This window comes from Pseudophryne corroboree, chromosome 2 (assembly GCF_028390025.1).
Source record: "Pseudophryne corroboree isolate aPseCor3 chromosome 2, aPseCor3.hap2, whole genome shotgun sequence".
NCBI classification, from domain to species: domain Eukaryota; kingdom Metazoa; phylum Chordata; class Amphibia; order Anura; family Myobatrachidae; genus Pseudophryne; species Pseudophryne corroboree.
Window position 1 is genome coordinate 97,399,864 of NC_086445.1, and position 22,656 is coordinate 97,422,519.

The 22,656-nt window shown below is 48.7% G+C and overlaps 1 long non-coding RNA gene across 1 annotated transcript in view; it reads left to right on the forward strand.

The window, feature by feature from the left end:
* The first annotated feature begins 473 nt into the window (after nt 1-473).
* The window catches only part of LOC135050544 (uncharacterized), a 103,156-nt gene continuing 80,973 nt past the window's right edge, over nt 474-22,656 (forward strand). Inside the window, exon 1 of the long non-coding RNA XR_010241653.1 lies at nt 474-557. This is a non-coding gene — a long non-coding RNA (uncharacterized LOC135050544). The remainder of the gene's footprint in view (nt 558-22,656) is intronic.

Consider the following 22,656-nt stretch of genomic DNA (forward strand, 5'->3'; position numbering starts at 1 on the left):
AGAGCTGTGTGTCAGAAGTGCTGGGCCGCCCCGACCCCCCTCCCCCCCCCCGCACGTCACCACTTCATGCTGCCGCTGTCAGGAGAGCGGGCCCCGCAAATCACCATCTTATGCTGCCCCCCCCCCCCTTCCCCTTAACAGTTTATGCCTGTGTGCGGCCACGGCCCCCCCCCCGCCAGCAGCTTATTTGTGTGTGTGGCCGCGGGCCGCTAGCGAGAGCTGTGTGTCAGAAGTGCTGGGCCCCCCCCCCCCCCCCCCTCCTCCGCACGTCACCAGTTCATGTTGCCACCCCTACCCACCCCAGCAGCTTATTCCTGTGTCAGGAGAGCTGGCCCGGCAACTCCCACCCCCCGCACGTCAGAAGTTTATGCTGCCCCCTCTCCCCCTCCTGCATCAAGTGACTGTGTGGGCACTGCAGCTGCCAGTGAGCGGCTCCACCCCCACCCACCTGACCTGAAGAGGAGGTCCGCGCACCAAACGTCTCAGACGTCATCAGCGCAGACCGTGCGGGAAGGGAAGGTGCGGCCGCAGTGGGTTCACATTCTGGAGTAAGAGAGGTGAGGCTTCATGTACTGCAGAAGAGTGATTCCCTAAATGCATGTTCCTCTCATGAGGTGAGGTGCCTCATGTCATGAGGGGGTGAGGTGCACTTTTATGTCTGGGGGGGGGGTGAGGTGCAATTTTATGTTTGGAGGGGTGCGAGGTGTACTTTTATGGTTGGGGGTGGGGTGGGTGTGAGCTGCAATTTTATGTCTGGGGGAGGTGTAATTTTATGTCGGGGGGTGGGGTGTGAGGTGCAAATTTACGTCTGGGGGATGTGTAATTCAATGTCGGCGGGGGGTGTGAGGTGTAATTTTATGTCGGGGGGGGGGGGGGGGTGAGGTATTATTTTATGCCGGGGGGGTGTGAGGTGTAGCTTTATGTCGGGGGGGGGGGGGGGGGGGTATTATTTTATGCGGGGGGGGGTGTGAAGTGTAGTTTTATGTCTGGGTGGTGTGAGGTGTACTTTTATGTCTGGGGAGGGGTGTGAGGTGTAATTTTATGTCTCGGGGGGGGGGGGGGGAGGCATCATTTTATGTCTGGGGAGGGGTGTGAGGTATTATTTTATGTCGGGGGGGTGTGAGGTGTAGTTTTATGTCTGGGGGGTGTGAGGTGTACTTTTATGTCTGGGGAGGGGTGTGTGGTGTAATTTTATGTCTCGGGGAGGGGGGGGGAGGCATAATTTTATGTCTGGGGAGGGGTGTGAGGCAGGGCCGTAACTACATATGTGCGGAGTGTGCACTGCCCACAGGCGCAACTGGCACACTCTGTCGTCGTCCCCCCGCCGCAGTCGCCCGCATCCAGCGCAAAGCAGCCGTGGCGGCCCCCACCCGTGCTCGCTTGAATCCATCTGCCCACCGCTGCCTACCCTCTTGGCCGCAGCTCGCCTGTCCTTTTCTATCAGCTTGGCTGTCAGATTTCCTGTCAGGCACCGGAGCTGTCCCCCCCCCCTCCGCTTCCTATTTCAGAGCTCCGGAGCGCTGGGCAGCGGCTTACACATGACTTTATGAGCCGGAGGAAGATCTGCAGCGCAGGAGCGGGCCGAAGCGGTCAGATTTCCTGTCAGGCACCAGAGCTCTCCCCCCCTCCGCTTCCTATAGTACACATAACTTCAGGAGCCGGAGCAGAGCTAAGGAGCTCTCTGTTAGCTGCACCGCGGTCGCGGCTTCTGCTGAGACGGAGACACAGCTGTCTCCGTCTCTCAAATAAAAAAACTGGGTCTTCAGGGGTTGTTCCGGATACTCAGAAACCCCCCCCCCCCTTCTTGCGTGCACCACTGTCGGAGGAAGATCTGCAGCGCCGGAGCGGACTGAAGGGGTGAGTTACAGAGGAGGGGGAGGTTACAACTGGCAGCGGCTCCACACTGATGTCCCTCACTGTTCCCTACATGCTATCTACACCCACTCTCTCTGCTCCCCTCACTCTCCCACCCTCACTGCTTCCTACACTCACAATCACTGCTCCCTACACCCACTCTCTCTGCTCCCTACACTCACCCTCACTGCTCCCTACACCTTCACTGCTCCCTACACTCACCCTCACTGCTCCCTACACTCACCCTCACTGCTCCCTGCACTCACCGTCACTGCTCCCTGCACTCACCGTCACTGCTCCCTGCACTCACCCTCACTGCTCCCAACACCCACCCTCACTGCTCCCTATACCCACTCTCTCTACTTTCCTCACTCACAGCTCCTTACACCCTTCCTCGCTGCTCCCTATACCCACTCTCTCTGCTTCAGTCACTCACTGCTCCCTGCATTCACCCACCCTCACTGCTCCCTACACCCACCCTCACTGCTTAATACCCTCACTGTTCCCTACACCTTTACTTACACTCTACTTTACTCACTGCTCTCCACAATGACCAGGGACGTAACTAGGTGTGCACATTTGCCCTGTGGGTGCACCATCTATAGACAACCTGACTGGCCGCCTATTCTCTCATGTGGTCCGCTGACGGCCGCTCCTTCCGCTCACCTGTGCGCTTTGTCTGCAGCAGAGCATCTGCCATCTATCGCCCTCAGCCCCAAGCTCTCACTCTTATGCCCCTATATTTCTCTAACGTCCTGGTGGATGCTGGGGACTCCGTAAGGACCATGGGGATAGACGGGCTCCGCAGGAGACATGGGCACTTTAAGAAAGAATTTAGGTTCTGGTGTGCACTGGCTCCTCCCTCTATGCCCCTCCTCCAGACCTCAGTTTGATACTGTGCCCAGACGAGCTGGGTGCTTCTCAGTGAGCTCTCCTGAGTTCGCTGAGAGAAAGTATTTTGTTAGGTTTTTTATTTTCAAGGAGCTCTGCTGGCAACAGACTCCCTGCATCGTGGGACAGAGGGGAGAGAAGCAGCCCTACTCTCTGAAGCTAGGTCCTGCTTCTTAGGCTACTGGACACCATTAGCTCCAGAGGGATCGTACGCAGGATCTCACCCTCGCCGTCCGATCCCAGAGCCGCGCGGCCGTCCCCCTCGCAGAGCCGGAAGACAGAAGCCGGGTGAGTATGAGAAGCAAGAAGACTTCAAATCGGTGGCAGAAGACTCCGTTCTTCACTGAGGTAACGCACAGCACTGCAGCTGTGCGCCATTGCTCCCACACACCTCACATACTCCGGTCACTGTAAGGGTGCAGGGGGGGGGGGGCACCCTGGGCAGCATTTGGATCCTCTTTTTGGCAAAAGTAAACATATATACAGTTGGGCACTGTATATATGTATGAGCCCCCGACCAAGAAAATGCATATTTAAGCGGCTCAGAAGCCCGCCGTCGAGGGGGCGGGGCTTCTTCCTCAGCACTCACCAGCGCCATTTTTTCTTCACAGCTCCGCTTAACATTAAGTTGCTGTGTTATTCCTGGGTTATAGCGCTGGGGTGTGTGTTGGCATACTCATACTGTCTTCAAAAAGGGCATTCCCTGCATGTGTGGTTTGTCGGTACGCTTGTGTCGACATGTCTGATGAGGAAGGCTATGGGGAAGCAGAGCGGGAGCAAGTGAATGTGGTGTCTCCGCCGACGGCGCCGACACCTGATTGGATGGATATGTGGAAGGTTTTAAATTATAATGTTAATTCCTTGCATAAGAGGTTAAATAAAGCTGAAGCCTCAGGACAGTCAGGGTCCCAACCCGTGCCTGATCCTATGTCGCAGAGGCCGTCAGGGTCTCAGAAGCGCCCACTATCCCAAATTGTTGACACAGATACCGACATGGATTCTGACTCCAGTGTCGATGACGATGATGCAAAGTTACAGCCAAAGTTGGCTAAATCACTCCGATATATGATTATAGCAAAAAGCTTGGGAATCTCCAGATAAAAAAATGCAGATTTCCAAACGGATTCTTATGGCGTATCCTTTCCCGCCAACGGACAGGTTACGATGGGAATCCTCCCCTAGAGTGGACAAAACTTTAACACGCTTATCCAAAAAGGTAGCCCTGCCGTCCCAGGATACGGCTACCCTCAAGGATGCTGCTGCAGACAGGAGGGTACCCTGAAGTCCATTTATACACATTCAGGTACCTTGCTCAGACCGGCAATCGCGTCGGCCTGGGTCTGTAGTGCAGTAGCGGCATGGACTGATACCTTATCAGAGGAGTTGGATACCCTAGATAGGGATACTGTTTTATTGACCCTGGGGCATATTAAAGACGCTGTCCTTTATATGAGAGATGCTCAAAGAGACATAAATCTACTGGGTTCTAGAATAAATGCTATGTCAATTTCTGCCAGAAGGGTCCTGTGGACTCGGCAATGGACAGGTGATGCCGACTCAAAAAGGCATATGGAGGTTTTACCTTACAAGGGTGAGGAATTGTTTGGGGAGGGTCTTTCGGACCTGGTCTCCACAGCTACTGCTGGAAAGTCAATTTTTTTGCCATATGTTTCCTCACAGCCTAAGAGAGCACCGTATTATCAAATGCAGTCCTTTCGATCACAGAAAAACAAGAACGTCCGAGGTGCATTCTTTCTTGTCAGAGGCAGGGGCAGAGGAAAGAAGCTGCACAACGCAGCTAGCTCCCAGGAACAGAAGTCCTCCCCGGCCTCTACAAAATCCGCCGCATGACGCTGGGGCTTCACAAGCGGGGCTAGGCCCGGTGGGGGCGCGTCTTCGAAGTTTCAGCCACAGGTGGGTTCACTCCCAGTTGGATCCCTGGGCAATAGAGATTGTGTCTCAGGGATACAAGCTGAAATTCGAGGAAATGCCACCTCACCGTTACCTCAAATCGGCCCTGCCAGCTTCCCCCCACGAGAGGGAAATAGTGTTAACTGCAATTCACAAATTGTATCTTCAATAGGTGGTGGTCAAGGTTCCCCTCCTTCAACAAGGAAGTGGTTATTATTCGACCATGTTTGTAGTCCCGAAACCGGACGGTTCGGTCAGACCCATATTGAATTTAAAATCCCTGAACATATACCTGAAAAGGTTCAAGTTCAAGATGGAATCGCTGCGAGCGGTCATCGCAAGCCTGGAAGGGGGGATTTTATGGTGTCTCTGGACATAAAGGATGCATACCTTCATGTCCCCATTTATCCACCTCATCAGGCGTACCTCAGATTTGTGGTACAGGATTGTCATTACCAATTTCAGACGTTGCCGTTTGGTCTCTCCACGGCACCGAGAATATTTACCAAGGTAATGGCGGAAATGATGGTACTCCTGCGGAAGCAAGGAGTCACAATTATCCCATACTTGGACGATCTCATAAAAGCGAGATCAAGAGAGCAGTTGCTGATCAGCGTAGCACTTTCTCTGGAAGTGTTATGGCAACACGGCTGGATTCTAAATATTCCAAAGTCACAGTTGGTTCCTACGACTCGTCTGCCTTTCCTGGGCATGATTCTAGACACAGACCAGAAAAGGGTTTATCTCCCGATGGAGAAAGCTCAGGAACTCATGACACTGGTCAGGAACCTATTAAAACCAAAACAGGTGTCAGTGCATCACTGCACTCGGGTCCTGGGAAAGATGGTGGCATCATACAAGGCCATTCCCTTCGGCAGGTTCCATGCGAGGACCTTTCAATGGGACATACTGGACAAGTGGTCCGGATCACATCTTCAGATGCATCGGTTAATCACCCTATCCCCCAGGGCCAGGGTGTCACTGCTGTGGTGGCTACAGAGCGCTCACCTTCTCGAGGGCCGCAGATTCGGCATTCGGGACTGGGTCCTGGTGACCACGGACGCAAGCCTCCGAGGTTGGGGTGCGGTCACACAGGGAAGAAATTTCCAAGGTCTGTGGTCAAGTCAAGAGACTTGCCTTCACATCAACATCCTGGAACTAAGGGCCATATACAACGCCCTACTTCAAGCGGAGACCCTGCTTCGCGACCAACCAGTTCTGATTCAGTCAGACAATATCACCGCAGTAGCTCATGTAAACCGTCAAGGCGGCACAAGGAGCAGAGTGGCGATGGCGGAAGCCACCAAGATTCTTCGCTGGGCGGAGTATCACGTAAGCGCACTGTCAGCAGTGTTCATCCCGGGAGTGGACAACTGGGAAGCAGACTTCCTCAGCAGACACGACCTACACCCGGGAGAGTGGGGACTTCATCAGGAAGTCTTCGCACAGATTACAAGTCGGTGGGAACTGCCACAGGTGTACATGATGGCATCCCGCCTCAACAAAAAGCTACAGAGGTATTGCGCCTGGTCAAGAGACCCTCAGGCGATAGCTGTAAACGCCCTGGTGACACCGTGGGTGTTCCAGTCGGTCTATGTATTTCCTCCTCTTCCTCTCATACCCAAGGTGCTGAGGATAATAAGAAAAAGAGGAGTGAGAACAATACTCATTGTTCCAGATTGGCCACGAAGGACTTGGTATCCAGATCTGCAAGAAATGCTCACAGAGGACCCGTGGCCTCTTCCTCTAAGACAGGACTTGTTGCAACAGGGGCCCTGTCTGTTCCAAGACTTACCGCGGCTGCGTTTGACGGCATGGCAGTTGAACGCCGGATCCTAGCAGAGAAAGGCATTCCGGATGAGGTCATTCCTACGCTGATAAAGGCTAGGAAGGACGTGACAGCTCAACATTATCACCGTATATGGCGAAAATATGTTGCTTGGTGTGAGGCCAGAATGCTCCTACGGAGGAATTCCAGCTGGGCCGTTTCCTTCACTTCCTACAGTCCGGAGTGAACTTGGGACTAAAATTGGGTTCCATTAAGGTGCAGATTTCGGCTCTATCCATTTTCTTTCAAAAAGAGTTGGCTTCTCTGCCTGAAGTTCAGACGTTTGTAAAGGGAGTGCTGCATATTCAGCCCCCTTTTGTGCCTCCAGTGGCACCTTGGGATCTTAACGTGGTGTTGAGTTTCCTGAAATCCCACTGGTTTGAACCACTCAAAACGGTGGAGTTGAAATATCTCACGTGGAAGGTGGTCATGCTATTAGCCTTGGCTTCGGCTAGGCGTGTGTCAGAGTTGGCGGCTTTGTCACATAAAAGCCCCTATCTGGTTTTCCATGCGGATAGAGCAGAATTGCGGACCCGTTCACAATTCCTACCGAAAGTGGTTTCATCCTTTCATATAAACCAACCTATTGTGGTGCCTGTGGCTACTACTGACTTGGAGGATTCCGAGTTACTTGATGTGGTCAGGGCTTTGAAGGTTTATGTAGCCAGAACGGCTAGGGACAGGAAAACAGAGTCTTTGTTTATCCTGTATGCTTCCAACAAGCTTGGTGCTCCTGCTTCAAAGCAAACTATTGCTCGCTGGATCTGTAACACGATTCAGCAGGCTCATTCTGCGGCTGGATTGCCGCTGCCAAAATCAGTTAAGGCCCATTCCACTATGAAGGTGGGCTCTTCTTGGGCGGCTGCCCGAGGGGTCTCGGCATTACAGCTTTGCCGAGCAGCTACTTGGTCAGGTTCAAACACTTTTGCAAAGTTCTACAAGTTTGATACCCTGGCTGAGGAGGACCTTGTGTTTGCTCAATCGGTGCTGCAGAGTCATCCGCACTCTCCCGCCCGTTTGGGAGCTTTGGTATAATCCCCATGGTCCTTACGGAGTCCCCAGCATCCACTAGGACGTTAGAGAAAATTAGATTTTACTTACCGGTAAATCTATTTCTCGTAGTCCATAGTGGATGCTGGGCGCCCGTCCCAAGTGCGGACTTCTTCTGCAATACTTGTATATAGTTATTGCTTCAATAAGGGTTAAGTTATGGTTGCATCAGGGTTGGACCTGATGCTCTGTTTTTTGCCATACTGTTAACTGGTTGTTATCACATGTTATACGGTGTGATTGGTGTGGCTGGTATGAATCTTGCCCTGGGTTACCAAAATCCTTTCCTTGTACTGTCAGCTCTTCTGGGCACAGTTTCTCTAACTGAGGTCTGGAGGAGGGGCATAGAGGGAGAAGCCAGTGCACACCAGAACCTAAATTGTTTTTTAAAGTGCCCATGTCTCCTGCGGAGCCCGTCTATCCCCATGGTCCTTACGGAGTCCCCAGCATCCACTATGGACTACGAGAAATAGATTTACCGGTAAGTAAAATCTTATTTTTTGTCGCACGCCTACAGCGCGCACCGGCCCAATTTTTAATATGAGGGGGGGGGGGGGGGGCGCCGATGCTGCTTCTTGCACACAGCGCAAAAATGTCTAGTTACGGCACTGGTGTGAGGCGTAATTTTATGTCTCGGGGGGGGAGGCATCATTTTATGTCCGGGGAGGGGTGTGAGTGTGATTTTATGTCTCGGGGGGAGGCATTATTTTATGTCTGGGGGTGTGTGAGGTGTATTTTTATGTCAGGGTGTGAGGTGTAATTTTATGTCTGGGGGTGGGGATTGAGGTGTAATTTTATGGCTGGGGGTGCAAGGTGTAATTTTATGTCGGGGGGTATGAGGTGTAATTTTATGTCGGGGGGTGTGAGGTGTAATTTTATATCGGGGGGGGTGAGTTGTAATTTTGTCTGGGGGGTGTGAGGTGTAATTTTATGGGTGTGTGGTGTATTTTTATGGAGGTGTAATTTTATGTCGGGGGGTGTGAGGTGCAATTTTATGTATGGGGGGGGGGTGAGGTGTAATTTTATGTCGTGGGTGGGGTTGGTGTGAGCTGTAATTTAATATCTGGGGAGAGGTGTAATTTTGTTGGGTGGGGTGTGAGGTGCAATTTTTACGTCTGGGAGAGGTGTAATTTTATGTCGGGGGGGGGGGATGTGAGGTGTAATTTTATGTCTGGGGACGGGTGTGAGGTGTAATTTTATGTCTGGGGGAGAGGTGTAATTTTATGTTTCGGGGGAGGCATCATTTTATGTCTGGTGGGGTGTGTGGTGTAATTTATGACGGGGGTCGGGGTGTGAGGTGTAATTTTTTGGCTGAGGGCGTGGTGTGAGGTGTAATTTTATGTCGGGGGGTGTCGGGTGTATTTTTATGTCGGGGGGGGGGGTGTGAGGTGTAATTTTATGTCGGGGGTGGGGGTGAGGTGTAATTTTATGTTGGGGTGTGTGAGGTGTCATTTTATGTCTGGGTGGTGTGAGGTGTAATTTTATGTCTGGGGAGGGGTGTGAGGTGTAATTTTATGTCTGGGGAGAGGTGTAATTTTATGTTTCGGGGGGGAGGTGTAATTTTATGTCAGGTGTGAGGTGTAATTTTATGGGTGGGGTGTGAGGGGTAATTTTGTTGTTTTTTTGTTGGTGTAACTCCATGTACGTTATATTTTGAAGTATTAATCCCGCCTACTTTGGTATTGGCTCCACCTACAGTTCATTTGGTGCCGCCCACATGAGGCCACTTTTGGAAATTTTTCCAGGGCCACTTTTGTTTCCCAATCCGCCCCTGATCAGGTCATTGTCCTGCTGTTCCGGTCATAAAAAAAAAAAGAAGAAGCTGTTATTCAAGCTTTTTCGTGCTCCCGAGGCCGGACGGCTCGGTCAGACAAATCCCAATATTCCTACTTAAACTCCATGAGGGAATCTCTCATGGCAGGGTTTTCCACTCTGAAAGAGGAGTAAGGAGGTCTAATTATAGTTTCTTCCGCATTAGGCTTACCTGAGGTTTACGATTCAGAATTGTTCTTACCATTTCACCAGTATGATGGGTTTCCTTCGATAGTAAGGAGTCATAATTATTCTGCACTGGATCGCTCTCCGAATTATGGAGAGATCATGAAGCCAAATGGTGCAAAACGTTGTTTTCTCCGTGACAGTTCTTCAACAACAGGACTTGCCAGAATCCCTGTTGGTCCCAACGACGCGGTGATCGGCTTGGGCAATATTATTAGAGGCAGTACTGAGAAGAGTTTATTTGCTTCCAAAAAAAAAAAAAGGTGGAAGCTCTAGGATTTCAGAGTCTGGCAGACCTGCAACGGTGTCAATCCGTCAATACATTCAGTTGCTGAAAAACATGGTTGGGGCCTACGAGGCCATTCAGTGGGCAGGTTGCAGGCCTGAGTGTTTAGCGGGACCTGTTGGACAAGTGGTCCGGTTCCCACCTGGGATAATCATGGTTTCAAGACCAGTATCTCGCTCCTGTGGTAGCTGCGCAATTCTCACTGAGGACAAGTGTCATATTAGGATACTTGTCGCCTCATTAACGGTCTAGAGTTAAGGGCCGTTTATAACGGTTTTCTACAGACAAAAACCGGAGAAGAAATGGCAGAAGCCAGAGAGATTTTCCGCTAGGCAACAAAAACATTTACGCGCTCTATCAGCGATGTTCGTTCCAAGAGTGGACTGAGAAGCAGACTTCCTCGGCGGACACGTTCTCCGTTCAGGAGGGTTGAGTCTTCATCAAGCGGTTTTCACAGAAGTGATAAGTCTTTGGAGAATTCCGCAAATAGACAAGATGGCATCTCGCCTCGACAAGAAACTTCAGAAATATTGTTACAGGTCGAGGGTCCCTCAAGCGATAGCGGTGGACGCCCTAGTGCCACCGTGGGTGTTTCGTTCGGTCTATGTGTTCCCTCCATTTCCACTCTTTCCAAAAATGTTAAAGATTATAAGAAGAACAAAGGTTCAGGTGATCCTCATTGTTCCAGACTGGTCAAGGAGGGCTGGTATCCGGATCTTTAGCAATTACTCATAGGAGATCCCTGACCTCTTCCTCTGCGAGAGGATCTGTTATAGCAGCCCGTGTGTGTTCCAAGTCTTACCGCGGTTTCCATTGACGACTTGGAGATTGAACGTCGGATCCCAGCCCGAAAGGGTATTCCCAGTGAAGTCATCCCTACTCTTCTTCAGTCAGAAAAGAAGTAACGTCAAAACATTACCACCATATTTGGGGAAAATTTTGTGTCTTGGTGTGAATCCAAGAGGGTTCCTACGGAGGAATTCCAGTTGGATTGTTTTCTCCCTTCTTTTCTTACAAGATCGTGTGGATGCGATCTTAGGTTGGACTCGATTAAGGTTCAGATTTCAGCCTTATCGGTTTTCTTCCAAAAAAAAAAACAATTGGCCTCCTTTCCAGAGTTTCAAACTTTCGTAAAAGGAGTCTTACACATCCATCCTTCCTTTGTGCCTCTGTGACGCCATGGGATCTTTACGTGGGGTTGCAGTTCCTGCAATTTCTTTGGTTGAACTTTTCAGTATGGTTAAGTTGAAATTCCTCACTTGGAAAGTATTCATGCGGTTGACCTTGGCATCCGCAAGGCGAGTGTCTGAGTTGGCGGCTTGGTCTCACAAGAGCCCTGTTTAATCTTCCATGAAGATAGAGCAGAGTTAAGAACTCGGCAGCAGTTTCTGCCAAAAGTGGTTTCATCGGTTTCACTTGAACCAACCTATTGTGGTGCCGGTGGCTACTGACGCCTGGGCGACATCGGAGTATCTCGATGTGGTCTGAATTTTGAAATTTTGTGTTGCCAGATTGGCTCAGATCAGGAAAACGGAGGATCTGTTTATCCTATATGCTCCCAACAAGATTGGGGTTCCTGCTTCCAAGCAGACTATTGTACGCTGGATCTGTAATACGATTAAGCTTGCTCGTTTTACGGCTGGATTGCCGTTACCGAAATCAGTTAAGGCCCATTCTACCAAGAAGGTGGGCTCATCCTGGGCGGCTGCCCGAGGGGTCTCGGTTTTATAGCCTTGCAGAGCAGCTGCTTAGTTGGGTTCAAACAATTTTGCAAATATTCTACAAGTTTGACACCCTGGCTGTTGAGGCCCTCTTGTTTGGGCAATCGGTGCTGCAGAGTCATTCGCACTCTCCCACCCGTTCTAGAGCTTTGGTATAGACCCCATGGTCCTTTTGGAGTCCCCAGCATCCTCTAGGACGTATGAGAGAATAGGATTTTAATACCTACCGGTAAATCCTTTTCTCTTAGTCCGTAGAGGATGCTGGGCGCCCGTCCCAGTGCGTACTGTATCTGCAGTTATTGGTTATGGTTACACTCATGTTGTGCTTCTTTTCAGTCAGTCTGTTGCTGACGTTAATCATGCCGTGGCATGCGGTATGCTATTATTGGTTGTGTTTACACACAGGTTGTGTTACATTTTCGGTCAGCATATGGCTGTATATTTTTCATGCCGTCGGCTGGTGTTCTACTGAATGCCACGTTCTGCAGCATGTTTGAGGTGTGAGCTGGTATGACGCTCACCGTTTTTAAACAATAAATTCTTTCCTCGAAATGTCCGTCTCCCTGGGCACAGTTCTATAACTGGAGTCTGGAGGAGGGGCATAGAGGGAGGAGCCAGTTCACACCCATTCAAAGTCTTAAAGTGCCCATGTCTCCTGTGGATCCCATCTATACCCCATGGTCCTTTTGGAGTCCCCAGCATCCTCTACGGACTAAGAGAAAAGGATTTGCCGGTAGGTATTAAAATCCTATTTTCTTTATTACTTTCCTATTTCTAGTGTTTTATTTATTTACTTATAGTCATCCTGTATTTTTAGACCCCCCCCCCACTACACACACACTATTTATTAACCATCACACATTTTTCTTTGTACTTTGTTTTGTTTCACCTTGTGCACCTTACTAAAGTTACACTGTTTGCATACTGTGCTTTGTTGATTTCATTTGACTAGATTTTGTTTTATTTCATCAAAAATATGTCCTATAGTCAATTCTGATGTAGTTCATGATTTGGATATATTTTTCACTACATACTTGTTTCACGTTGGGGTTATACGGGTTGGTATCGAAACTCCACCAGTTGGCATCCCGGCAGCCGATTCCTGATGACCAGATGCAGATAGATTGCATGGTGTAATTTGACCCTAAACATAACCCACCCCGCCTCACCCTGACCCACCCCACCTCACCCTGACCCACCTCACCCACCAGTGCCTAACCCTGCCGCTAATATTCATCATTCGTTGGCATTGTGACCAGCAGGATCCTGACTACATCCCATCTATTATTCATTCATTCCTTTATAACAGCTATTTATATACGGGAATCCCCTATGAATACACACCCGCTGCATGGATGTAATACTAGTTATGTGTTTTTATAACCAACGCAGGCTGGACACCCTTTTAGCACTTGGCCTGTTGATACATGTTGTCGTTGTGGCTTCCTGCTTCGCCTCGATAATGAAGCAAATCAGGAAGTGTTATCCGTGCGCTATAATACATTCCCCCCTATGTTTGATAAAAGTACCACTGGTCCCAAACCCAGGAATGCTGCGAAGTTAGACTATTCCAGCTCAGAAGCTGAGATGCGGAATTGGATAGCATACTGACTATTGGAAATGATCATGGTGCTCTGGCATATATGTGTAGATAGGCATTCAGGAGCAGATGAGACCTGACTGGATTCATCAAACACTTAGGGGTATATTTACTAAAATTCGTATTTTTCTGAATGAGGTTAAAGTTCAAACACGAATGACATCGAATGTATGAATTTGTAACTTGTTGAATTTTTTACTCCACATTTACTATGCTGTCGTATTCTGCATTTTCGTTTTTTCCGATGTCGATGTCATTCGTAATTTCGGCCAGTGTTTTACGGGAGTGAATAGTAAAACACTGCCGACATTAACACAATGAATCTCGGCCGGATCTGTGAGATCCGTGCAGGTCTTCATTGTGCACTCTCCTGATTGGCTGTGCGCTCCTGAGCTGACAGGCAGCGCACGGCAGAGATACAATGTAGCGCATAGGCGCTCCATTGTATCTAATGGTGGGAACTTTGCGGTCAGCGGTTGAGGTTACTCGCGGTCAACCGCTGACCGCAAAGTTCCCACCATTGGATACAATGGAGCGCTCCCTGATTGGCTGAAGGGACCCTCTTTGACAGGAGTCACGGGGGGGTCCCGGCAGTCGGGGAAAAGGGGTCCCATGTGTAAACATGGGACTCCTTTCAGTGCGTGGTACGGGTTTTTCGGTTTGTTTTTTTGCTAAGTACGTGGATTACAAGTAGAAGAGGCCAGAAGCTACCCTGGATTGTGAGAGTATAATTTTATTCACAGGTACCGCGTGGATTCTACATGGAGAAGTGGACAGAGCCTCGTATGAACATAGGTAAGTATGTGTGTATGTAGGTGTGCATGTATGTAATAAAGTTTTACTGTCACGGTGTGTATGTTCTGTTTTTTGTTGGGTATTTTTTTGTAGTAGTACTACAGGTACCAGCGGGCCCGTTTTTCCACCGCATGCTGGTACTTGTGGTTCTCCAAGTACCAGCTTGCGGGGAAGGCTTGCTGGGACTTGTAGTACTGCTACAAAAAACAATATTCTTATTTTTACACTTGGCTATCAGCCCCCCATCCTCCGCCCTTGGATGGGGGGGACAGCCTCGGGCTTCACCCCTGGCCCTTGGGTGGCTGGAGGGGGGGGACCCCTTGATTTAAGGGGTCCCCACTCCTACAGGGTTCCCCGGCCAGGGGTGACTAGTTAGTGATTTAATGCCAGGGCCGCAGGGACCTATATAAAAGTGTCCCCCGGCTTTGACATTATCTTTCTGACTAGTGGAGCCCGGTGCTGGTGTTAAAAATACGGGGGACCCCTACACTTTTTGTCCCCCGTATTTTTGGCACCAGGACCAAGCGCAGAGCCTGGTGCTGGTTGTTCAAATATGGGGGAACCCCTGTCAATTTTTTCCCCATATTTTTACAACCAGGACCGGCTCAAAGAGCCCGAGGCTGGTTATGCTTAGGAGGGGGGACCCCACGCATTTTTTTTTCTGATTTTTAACCCTTTCACACCCCTTCCCACTGATAGGCATGCACGGATCAGTGAGATCCGTGCATGTTTATCAGAACACGGTAAAAAAAAGCAGTTCTATTTTAAATCTGCTTTTTTTTACGATTTGTATTTTTTCACGGCAGTGTTTGGCTATTGCCGGCAGTGTTTGTGAATTACAATTTTTAGTAAATTACCGAGTTGTATAAAATAACAGGCGCATTTGATCGATGGTATATTAATTCGTATTTTTTTTCTTTGACTTCCAAAAAAATACGAATGCCCTCATCACTGCCGAGATTTTGGTTTAGTAAATTCCCGAGATGACACTTTGAAGAAAAAACACCAAATCGGTCAAATTCGGGAGCTTAGTAAATATACCCCTTAGTGTTAGCGGTAAACGCTTGGGACTCTGTAACATTCTCTAGCAATGGCTCTTTCCTCTCCCACAGGCGTAATGACCATGCTAGAAAGTAGGGAAATTATATATGCTACCTATGCAGAACAGGCGTCATTCTTCATATGCTCAAATAGAACCCTGGTTAAGAAATTACATACAGTACATGGCTTGAGCAACCTTAAGAAGAGGTGGACAAACATTGGTACATTGTGACTTTTCCTGATTTCCTGAATCAGGACCAATATGAACAGCAAAACAGGCTCAAATGTTTGTAAAAAAAATAAAAAATCCATTGTTTCTGAGCTACACGCTGCTTTATTGCCTTTGAAGGTTCCAGTCAAACCTTATTTTTAATGTAGAGAGTATTGCTTTACATGTACCTCATTTTTTATATATACATGACCATTCACATTTTTCAATACCCCCCACTCCCTAATCCTAAAAACTAAACAACGTGTGGTCGTCATTTGCCACAATCGCTTCCATGGTGTACAGCTCTTCCCTGGTGTATAGCTCTTCCTTGGTGTATATCTCTTCCCTGGTGTACAGCTCTTCCCTGGTGTATAGCTCTTCCCTGGTGTATAGCTCTTCCCTGGTGTACAGCTCTTCCCTGGTGTACAGCTCTTCCTAGGTGTATAGCTCTTCCCTGGTGTATAGCTCTTCCCTGGTGTATAGCTCTTCCCTGGTGTACAGCTCTTCCCTGGCGTATAGCTCTTCCCTGGCGTACAGCTCTTCCCTGGCGTACAGCTCTTCCCTGGCGTATAGCTTTTCCCTGGCGTATAGCTCTTCCCTGGTGTACAGCTCTTCCCCGGTGTACAGCTCTACCTTGGTGTACAGCTCTACCTTGGTGTACAGCTCTACCTTGGTGTACAGCTCTTCCCTGGTGTACAGCTCTTCCCTGGTGCCGTGCGCCACAATATACAAGCACTGAATCGTTCTCCTGGAGCACCTTTAGACATTCCAATACCACTTGGTGCATCCGCACCCATCGGTCGCACAATCAAAATATGCACCATCCTCATGCTAGGTGCCGATTGCCCATCATGGCCTCCAAAATGACAGATTATGCGTCCGAGATCACAACCACCATCATGACACGCCTGTGACCCATTAGACGGGACATCTCCATATGCATTTGCTGAGCTACCTCTCTGTCACCGCCCAACAAGACATTTCTGAGTCTGCGCCTCTACTGTGCGCACTGACCACAGAGTTATTTGTGGTATTAAATAACAGAATACTGACTGTTACTTATCTGTGGTCTGTCAGTCCAGTGATGATGATTATTACTTCTTCTTCTCATTTACCAGTATGTTTTTGGGGTGTGCCAGAAACTGGAGTATCTGACACAAACCCATGCAACATGGGGAACACATACAAACTCCATCATGCGCCTGCATCATCTTAGTCATTTTTGCGGTTGCATCACTAGTTGCTATCCAACCTGAATGAGGTCTGTAATCCCAATTTACATTTATGTTTTATTAAAAAATTCCATCTCTGCAACTTATTTAGTCTCTTAAATGCAAATCTCGTACTGCGGTTCCCTCCCCTTGTTGTACCTTGCTGATATGAGGCTGGATTGCGGCTGAAAGCTTCACTGACAGTACAGAAATTACAAAATTTTAAAATATTGAAGTTCTAAAGTTATGACTACTATGGCTTTCCCTATACCACTTGTTGATGAATCTGTCTCTATTCCTGAGAAATGAGGGTTGCACTGTAGACTTACTTTTTTAAACACAACTTTACTAAATTTGAATAAATGGGCGTGTTTTCCATAGTTGCAACCAATGGGATGCAGTCATCATTAGCTACTTCGCAGTTATCACTATGAACGTTTACGCTTGCACCAGGGTCAGAGCTGTCAGACTTCTTCAGGAGGCTGCGTTAGAGACCTTTTGGTGCCCTCATTTATCTTAACTTGAGCCTACACCCCCACAAAAATGCCCTCACTGTACTTGCGCCCTATTCAACCCCAGTCTCAGCCCCCTAGTCGCAGCACGACTTCAGACATAAACATATACGTGGTTTGCGGAAAAACAAGCATATTCAGTAAAGAACATGCTAAAATAAAACTGAAAAGTCTAATCGCATTTAATACTGAAAAAGGTCCAAGGTTTTTAGCTGCTTGAGACAGAAGTATTTTATAAATCTTTTTTTTTATTTTTTTGAGAAAAATATTTTAATTAAAATTTCTGTAGAATAAACCAGGGAGAAGGGAACCGAATACTGGAGAAAATAGGGGCACTTTCCTCTTTATATATAACGGATGGTATAACCCACGCTAGCACTAGTCAGCTTCTTATCTATATTACATTAAACGCAAGACTATTGTCATGCAGTATCTATACAGAGCGAGTGTAGCCGACCAATCGCCTCGCTCTGATTCATACAGCATAACTAATTACAGCACTTAATTCGCTTACCTCCAGAGTTCCAAAGTATTTTAGCTGAAGTCCAGGGTAAATGGATAAATCACTCAGCTTTGTGATCTGTGGTTCAATCACGCCCCGTGCTCCAGTTTAGCATTAACAATGTATTTTATTTTAATTGCCAATCTATTATGTACAAATTGTTACTGATATTAAAATATCATTAAGAATTAAATAATTCCTTTTTTTAAACTCAGGAGAACTTGATGCTGTAGAAGCCGCCAAATCACTTTATTAAACTATAAATAGTCTTATTCTATTTTCTGTCAAAAAAAAAAAAATTGTTAAAACATCATTAACACAAAGAGTAAAATATATCTTGATTCTTATTTGGAACTCTAGTTGTTTAGTCAATACGTATTTGTAAAGTGGTGCTGCTTAGTTTTAAACAAAATTGGGAATATGAAAAAATAGAATCTTTACAAATGTCTAAATGAAATGTAAGCAATCTATGGATTATAGAAAAGTCTTCAGGGTGAGATGAAACGTGTCAGTCCCCATTAGTCTGTGATTGACTTAAAAGACGGGTGCATGATAGAGCTATTTGGTGGACACTTTACTGACTGCTACTACCCAATTTCCAGGCAGGGCAGAATATTCATAGGCAAATGTGATTATCCAGCCAATTCCATATGACACTGCGTGTGTTTGGGAATTGTGCATGCATGTGCAACTTTTAGGTCTACATTTTTTCTCTAGCATCCATAAGGGATATTGGGGAATCTAGTACGATAGGGGAAGGGGGGGGGGGGGGGGGTAGACGGGGTCCAAAGGAGCCTGTGCACTTTGAATTTTCTTCACTGGGTGTGCTGGCTCCAACCCTCTATGCCCCCTTCCACAGGCAGTTTAGAAAAAAGTGCCCTCAGGAGAGTATGCACATCTCTGAGCTCCAGAGAGTTTTCTTAAATTTATTTTTCTCTTACGCCCTAGAGGATACTGGGGTTCCATTTAGTACCATGGGGTATAGACGGGTCCACTAGGAGCCATGTGCACTTTAAGAATTTGATAGTGTGGGCTGGGTCCTCCCTCTATGCCCCTCCTAACCAGACTCAGTTTAGAAAATGTGCCCGGAGGAGCTGGTCACGCTGAAGGAAGCTCCTGAAAAGTTTTCTGCATTTATTTTATATGTTTGTTATATTCAGGCAGGGCTGGTTGGCACCAGCCTGCCTGCTTCGTGGGACTTGGGGGGTGGGGGGTTAATGGTCTTGTTTCCCGCTGACAGGACACTGAGCTCCTGAGGAAACTATTTGCAAGCTCCATCACGGCGAGCGTACATTCCCGCAGCACGCCACCACCCCTAACAGAGCCAGAAGACTGAAGAGTGGTGAGTACTAAGCCGGCATCCCGACTAGTGGGTTGCCGGCCATTATGGCGACATGAGGGTACGGAGATGCACGGCTTCTAACCGGGGTGGAATGCATTTCCAGGCACAATACACAGCTGCGTCTCAGAACACTGTACACAGTACCCACATTGGCAAACACAGCCTTAAAACGGGTTTCTATCCATTTTAAGCAACAGATTACCTAAGCCAGTATAAAAAAAGCGGGAAGACCGCGCGCCATTGAGGGGGCAGGGCCTTCACTATGAGTGGATCCAGCAGCTCACCAGTGCCATTTTACCTCTGCAGTGAACACAGACGCTGACTGACAGGGAAGCGCAGCTCCTACAGAGTGACTCCAGTTTACCTCAGCGGTACCAGGGGGTCATAGTAGGGGGGGAGCGATTATTAGTGTACTAAGTCCCCTATCAGAGTATTTAGTCTGCGACTCGACAAAGCTTGGCATTAGCGATAAGGGCGCTGTGGGAGCTGACTCCAAATTACTCTGTGTCTCCCTGAAGGGCTCTTTGTGGGTTAATTGTGCTTACCCTTTTCCTGTGCGTGTCTGCTGTCACATTTACATTATGTCAGGCAAAGAGTGTGTTTCTTGTACAGCGGAGTGTTCCTCTTCACCAGGGGGCTCACTACTGGGTACTCAGGGCAGTGCACCTTCCCAAAATAGCAGGGCTGTACCGGAATTATCTCCAATATTTCTACTAAATTGTCCCGCAATGAGAAAGGGAAGCAAAACTAAAGACAAACTGTGGATGAGTTTATGAACAGAGACTCAGTCCCCAAACCAGCGTCTCAATCCCCTCCCATTTGCCCGCAAAAACGATCTCTGACCCATATCCCTGACTCTGACTGGTCAGACATGGAAGAGGGTGAGGTGGATTTGGAGGGGGGGATGCTACTCAGCCTCTATAAGAGCCTCTATTTCCTGAGACAATCAGGGATGTTCTGCAGATTCCTGATAAGGTGACAGAGGAGTGTGAGGAATCTTATTTTAATGTAAAAAAGAAGTCCTCAGTCACTTTTCCTCTGTCAGAGAAATTGAATACCCTGTTTGAAGAACCGTGGGTTAATCCTGATAAGAAATTTCAAAGCTCTAAAAGGTTGCTCTCATCTTTTCCTTTTCCTCTAGAGGATAGGAATAAATGGGAAAATCCACCGATAGTGGACGCATCAGTCTCTAGGCTGTCACGTAAAATTGTATTGCCTGTTCTTGGTGCAGCCTCCCTAAAAGACATGGCTGATCATAAAATGAAGACTACATTCAAATCATTGTACACAGCTGCTGGGGTGGCCCAGAGACCCACTATTGCATATGCGTGGATCACAAAAGCCATTGCTAAATGGTCAGGTAACCTAATTGAGGGGTTGGATTCCTTGTCTAGGGGGGATGTTGTTTTACTCCTGCAGCATATACAGGACTCTGCGAACTTTTTGGTGGAAGCCATAAAAGAGATAGGCTTTCTTAATGCACGCACCACTGCTATGGCAGTGTCAGCACACAGGGGTTTGTGGCTACGCCAGTGGACTGCTGACATGGACTCCAGGAAAGGCGTGGAAGGTCTACCATTTACAAGAGAGGCCTTATTTGGAGACGAACTAGACAAATGGATCTCCAAGCTACAAATGGAGCTCCAAAGATAAGTTTACTTATCTTCCTTCCGATGCTCCCCCAGCAAGGACGGTTATTCAGCTACAAATTTACAGTCGTTTCGGACGGCCAAGTTTAAGGGCCAGTCCAGAGGTGCTTCTACAGCCTCCAGATGTGCAAGAGGTAAACCACGCAAACCAGCAACTGCAGATGCTCAGGAACAGGGCTCGAGCTCTGCTTCCTCAAAGCCTTCAGCATGACGGTGGACCGCGATGCCTGTGAGACTGTCAGGTGGGTGCCTGACTAAAATTCTTCAGTCACATCTGGTCAAGGTCGTGCCAGGAACCCTGGGTCATAGATCTTCTTTCCCAGGGCTACAGACTGGAGTTCAAAGAGCTCCCACCGCACAGATTCTTCAAATCAGGCATACCAGTTTCACAAGAGGCAAGTATAACTTTACAGCATGCCATCCAAAAACTGGTACAGACTCAAGTCATTGTTCCAGTTCCACCTCATCTGCAAAACAAGGGGTACTATGCCATCTTGTTTGTAGTACCAAAACCGGACGGTTCGGTAAGGCCGATTCTGAACCTCAAGTCCTTGAACCCGTACTTAAGAGTGTACAAGTTCAAGGTAGAGTCTCTGAGAGCGGTGATCTCAGGTCTGGAGGAGGGAGAATTCCTAGTGTCTCTGGATATCAAGGATGCGTACCTTCACATTCCGATCTGGCCGCCTCATCAGACTTATCTATGGTTTGCACTGCAGGACTGTCACTACCAGTTCCAGGCCCTGCCGTTTGGTTTCTCCACGGCACCGAGGGTGTTCACCGAGGTGATGGCGGAGATGATGTTTCTACTCCGCAAACAGGGAATGAACATAGGGGGTCATTCTGACCCGATCGCATGCTGAAGTTTTTCGCAGCGTAGTGATTGGGTCAGAACTGTGCCGGCGCTGCAGTGCACCGGCACATGGCTGCCCGTCGATGCGGTACGATCGCCTCTGCCTGATTGACAGGCAGAGGCGGTCGATGGTCGGGAGGGGGGCGCAGTCCGGCCAATGCGTGGCCGGACCGTGCGGGGAGTGGCCCGCGGCGGCTGCGCGACGTCACACGCAACCACTGCGGGCCGGGGAGCGAAGAGTAGCTCCCGGCCAGCACGCTAAAGCTGCGCTGGCCGGGAGCTACTCTTGAAGTGCAATAGCATCGCCGCTGTGTGATGCCTTTGCATTTCTGCGGGGGGGGGGGAAGGCGGCACTGACATGCGGGGTGGACTAGCCCTGTACTGGGCGTCCCCCCGCATGTCTGAGTTCATGATCGTAGCTGTGCTAAATTTAGCACAGCTACGATCAACTCGGAATGACCCCTGTAATTCCGTACCTGGACGATCTTCTGATAAAGGCGCCATCCAGGGAGAGGTTGCTGGACAGCATTGGTTCTCCAGGATCACGGGTGGATTCTGAACCTTCTGAAATCTCACCTAGAGCCAACACGGAGGCTCCCATTCCTGGGAATGATACTGGACACGGAGTCGCAGAAGGTGTTCCTTCCATTGGAAAAGGCATTGGTGATCCAGTCGATGGTCCGGGATGTCCTGAAGCCAAGCGGGTATCGGTGCATGTATGCATTCGCCTTCTGGGGGAAATGGTGGCCTCTTACGAGGCGCTTCAATACGGAAGGTTTCACGCAAGACCCTTCCAGCTCGATCTGTTGGACAAGTGGTCTGGATCGCATCTTCACATGCACCAGAGTGTCTGTCGCCAAAAGCCAGGATCTCCCAAAAGCCAGGATCTCCCTTCTATGGTGGCTACAGAGGTTCGGAATTCAGAACTGGATTCTGTTAACCACAGACACAAGCCTCAGAGGTTGGGGAGTAGTCACCCAGGGAATGCAGCTTCAAGGAAGATGGTCAAGTCAGGAAGTCATCCTTCCAATCAGCATTCTGGAACTCAAGGCCATATACAATGCACTTCTGCAGGCCTCCTATCTTTTACAAGATCGGGCCATTCAGGTCCAGTCGGACAATGTGACGGCAGTGACGTACATAAACCAACAGGGCAGAACGAAAAGCAGAGCCGCAGTGTCAGAGGTGTCAAGAATTCTCCTCTGGGCAGAAAAAAATGCTGTGGCGTTGTCAGCGGCCTTCATTCTGGGAGTAGAAAACTGGGAAGCAGACTTCCTCAGCAGACACGACCTACACCCCAGGGGAGTGGGGCCTTCACCCGGAAGTGTTCAGGTGCTTGACACGTCAATTGGGATATCCACAGATCGATATGATGGCCTCTCATCTCAACAAGAAGCTCAAGCG